Source organism: Chrysochloris asiatica, unplaced genomic scaffold, assembly GCF_000296735.1.
Source record: "Chrysochloris asiatica unplaced genomic scaffold, ChrAsi1.0 scaffold00017, whole genome shotgun sequence".
NCBI classification, from domain to species: Eukaryota; Metazoa; Chordata; class Mammalia; order Afrosoricida; family Chrysochloridae; genus Chrysochloris; species Chrysochloris asiatica.
The window spans coordinates 12568898-12573201 of NW_006408535.1; positions in this window are offsets into that span (position 1 = coordinate 12568898).

A 4304-nucleotide genomic window follows, 5' to 3' on the forward strand; every position below is an offset into this window, starting at 1 on the left:
TTCAGCAAAATTTTACTTGCATGTAATATTACTTATATTGCTAGATGAGTTTTGCATTCTGTTAGGTTAGCTTTCTGTGGAATGGAAACAAATATGGATCTCTTCCAAACAGTTGACCAGGTAGCTGACTTCCAAATTTCTTGACTTAAAGGAGTGTGTCCAGTGCTGCATCAGTTTGTTGAAAGATTTCAATTCATATTCCATTAATTCCTGGAGCCTTGTTTTTCATCACTGCCTTCAGTACAGCTTGGACTTCTTCCTTTAGTACCATAGGTTCTTCATTATATGCTACTTCTTGAAATGATTAAACGTCAACCAATTATTTTTGGCACAGTGACTTTCTGTTCTTTCCATCTTCTTTTTAAAGCTTTTACTGTGAATTGAGTGAGAGTTTACATGGGAGAACATTGGTTTTGCATTTATCCTATCGTATTTTGTTTCATAACAATGATTACAAGCCTCTCTGTGCATCATCATTTAATAGTATTTGCTTCTATTCCCACTGTTTTCTTGCTTGTTTTTTGATGTACACAAAAACATTGAGGAATATGTAATCATTTAAACAACCCAATGGCACATTTTGTAAGCCAGCCTCCTGGCCGCCAGCACACAATCTTTCTCTTTCCATGACTCTAGAGTCCTCAACTGCTCTCTCCATGCCATCACCTCTGCCTCCATCTCTGATGTTGCTGCTTCTCTGGATAGGGTCCCATGCTCCACTCATGGTCTTCTCTCTTGATGGTCCTAGGGTCTTCTGTTCCTGGAATGTAAGATTAACTACTCCCCACTTTATGTTACAAAACTTCTCCCTTTACCATTGTAACAACCGCAATTAGTCATGCTAACAATTACTCCCTATTGAATCAAAAGAATCTCCATCTCCTTTCACCAGACCCATCTAGACAAGATGAAAACTATTCATTGTGGATTCTACCTTCCCCCTTATACTCTGAAACTAAACTCCCCCTTGAAAACTTGTATGCCAGTCACTTCAAGCCTTTATAGCTGCCCCCTAACCCCAATTTTAGGTAATGTCTAAGTTGCCTGTCCCTATCAGTATTAATATACCGAGGGGATAAGCTTGACCCTTGATGTGAATGTACCTTCCCTCTTGGTTGGTATTTTGAGCTGCTACCTCCATAAATAAAGGTCAAGTTCATTAAATTGTAACAATTTACACTTGCTTCCTTGATCAAATTTCTTTATCTTCCATCAATTCCTTGTTCTTTGCCAGTGCTTTCAGTGAACCTTGGACTTCTTTCTTCAGTACCATTTGCTCATGATTATATGCTACCCCTTGAATGGTTGAACATTGACCATTTATTTTTGGTACAGTGACTCTGAGTATTCTTTGCATCTTCTTTTGATGCTTCCTTCATTGTTCAGTAATTTGCCCATGTTATTGTTGTTGTGAAGTGCCTCCAAGTCTGTTCCGACCCATAGCGACCCTGTATAGGGTTTCCAAGGAGCAGCTGGTGAGCTTGAACCACTGACTTTGCAGTTCAAACAGCTTTAAAGTCTGGCGCATTAACCCACAGCACCACATCAGGTCTCCAGTTAGCCCATTCAATATTACAAGTCAAGGCTTGAATTTTTCCTTCAGTCCTTTCAGCTTGAGAAATGCTTAAATATGTTCTTCCTTTTGGTTTTGTAATGCCATGTCTTTGTACATTTCATTATAATACTTCACTTTGTCTTGTTGAGTTGCTCTTTGAATTTTTCTGTTCAACTCTTTTATTTCATCATTGCTTCCAGTAGCTTTAGTTACTCTGTATTCAAGAGCAAGTTTCAGAATCTCTTCTGACATCCATTTTCATCTTTTCTTTCTTCCCTGACTTTTTTTTAATGCTTTATTGTGAATTATGTGATGGTTTACATGGGAGAACATTATTAGCTTTACATTCATCCTATCATATATCATTTCATTGCCATGGTTACTATCCCCTCCATGCATCATCAACCAACCAAAGAGTATACCCTGCAAGCCTGCCCCCCAGTCATCAGCACACAGCCCCTCTCCCTCTCTGGGTCTAAATATAGTCATCTTTTATGTTGCTTTATCAAGGGAGATTTAAAATTTTTGGTATTCAGATGTGAATTTAGTCTGTGGGGATATAGTCAGAGTGCTAAAGGCAGAGATGACTCAACAAATATTTATCAGCAAATTACACATAACACACTTTATAATGTGCTTCAAAATCTGTCTTTCTACTTTAAAGCAGTGGTAGGGAAGACAGTTAACAATAATGGCTGAATTACATGCCATGGTGTTGGTTTCAATTCATAGCGACCCTGCATAGGGTTTCTGAAGCTATAAATCTTTATGAGAGCAGAAAGCCTCAACTTTTTCCCGCGGAACAGCTGATAATTTCACGCTACTGACCTTAAGGTTAACAACCCAACTCCTAATTACTATGCTACCAGATCCTTACAACAACATAACCCCCTGAGTTAGACGCTATTGTTGTTGTTAAGTGCCATCGAGTAAGTTCTGACACATAGAGATCCTGTATAGGATTTCCAAGGAGCTGCTGGTATGTTTGAACTATTGACCTTAGGGTTTGCAGTCCAGTGCTGATCTTACATCAGCACACCAGGAGACCTATTACAGATCTGGAAATAGATGCAGAGTCTTTAAATAACATACACACATTGCTTACTTGCTACAGTTAAGTGCAAGAGACAGGATTCAAACCCAAGCCTGTTTGACTTAAAGGCATGTATGTGTAACCACCTATGAACTGCTCTTTTAACGGCTGTAGTTCTCTGCTAAGGTAAAGCTTGACTCCTGCCTGCCTTTATGCTGTTGTTGGAATATTTAAAACAGGCTTGAAATGATGCTTGGAAGTGACTTACTCGGCAATTTCATCTCCTTGATTCTGTCTCCACTGTTTCTCTGGTGGTGGTTTTTCTTAAAAACAAAAACAAAAAAAACTTCTGTTGTTCTTCAGAGGCATATGAGGACAAAAAAGGGAGAGGTGACTTTTTTTAACCCTTCTAATCTGCTACTAGGAAAGGTTTATTGATTCAGTTGTACCCACAGGATTTATGTGAATATATGCTTCCTTTTCTGTCTTTGATATCCTGCACATATCTGAAATAGATGTTGCTGTTGTTGTATGCTGTCGAATCAGTTCTGACTCACAGTGGCACTGTGTAGGGTTTCCGAGCAGCAGATGGTAGCCTGAACCTTCAACCTTGTGATTAGCAAGCAGTCCAGTGCTTACTATACAGAGCCACACCAGGACTCCCTTCCCCAAACACTCTATATTATATTTACAGAGTTTGAATTCAATGCTTGATTATAGCCCACTTATCAGGATTGCGGATCGAAAATAGCTTAATAAAGGAGAATAGGTGTTTTTTTTCTAATGACTAGTTAAACATTCATTAATCTCTAATGAAAGAGATTTAAAAACAAACATACACACCTTAACGACACTACAAATTATAGAAGTGACCTTAACCACTTCAGTAATGACTCAGCACTATTTATGGTTTACTTTAGTAGAATGTTGAGGTTATACTATAGCTTTTTTGCAGGTTACTGGTTTTTAACTGCTAGTAACAAAATACCGGTAGAGTAAATAGAACACATTCACTGCAATATGCAATTCAACCTGTAACTTTTCAACACACAAAGAAAGGTAATTATTTAAGTATTTCTAAGCCTTTAGAACTTTTGTTGTCTGTAACTGCAGTTAGTATTTAAGATTTGACTGCCTGATGTGGATGGATACTGTTTGGTATCCGGTGTGGCATTGTGGGATAAAGCACTAGACCACAAAGTTGATTTGAACCACAAAGTTGGTGGTTCAAACTCACCAGCCACTCCTTGGAAACCCTATTCAGGGTTGCTGTGAGTCAGAACTGACTCGGCGGCATTTTACAACATATAGATGAAATATTCCAGATTATTTGTAAACATTGTGGCACAGGTAAAGTTTTTCTCCATGAATCCTCTATCTCCTTTTCTGTGTCATCTTTCAATATTTTCCATTCTTCCAGGTATTTATGTCCTGCTACTGCTCTGATAGCATAGTGGTTACTAATCGGGCTGCTAACACCAAGGTCGGCAGTTCGAAACTACCAGCTGTTCTGTGGGAGAAAGATGAGGTGTTCTGCTCCTGTAAAGATTTACAGCCTCGGAAACCCTGTGCAGGGTCACTCTGAGTCGTTAACAACAACAACTGCTCTGGTAGCGTAGTGGTTACGAATCAGGCTGTGAACCTCACGGTCAGTAATTTGAAACTAGCAGCTGTTCCGCAGGACTTGGAGACCCTGTATGGGGTCGCTATGAGTCA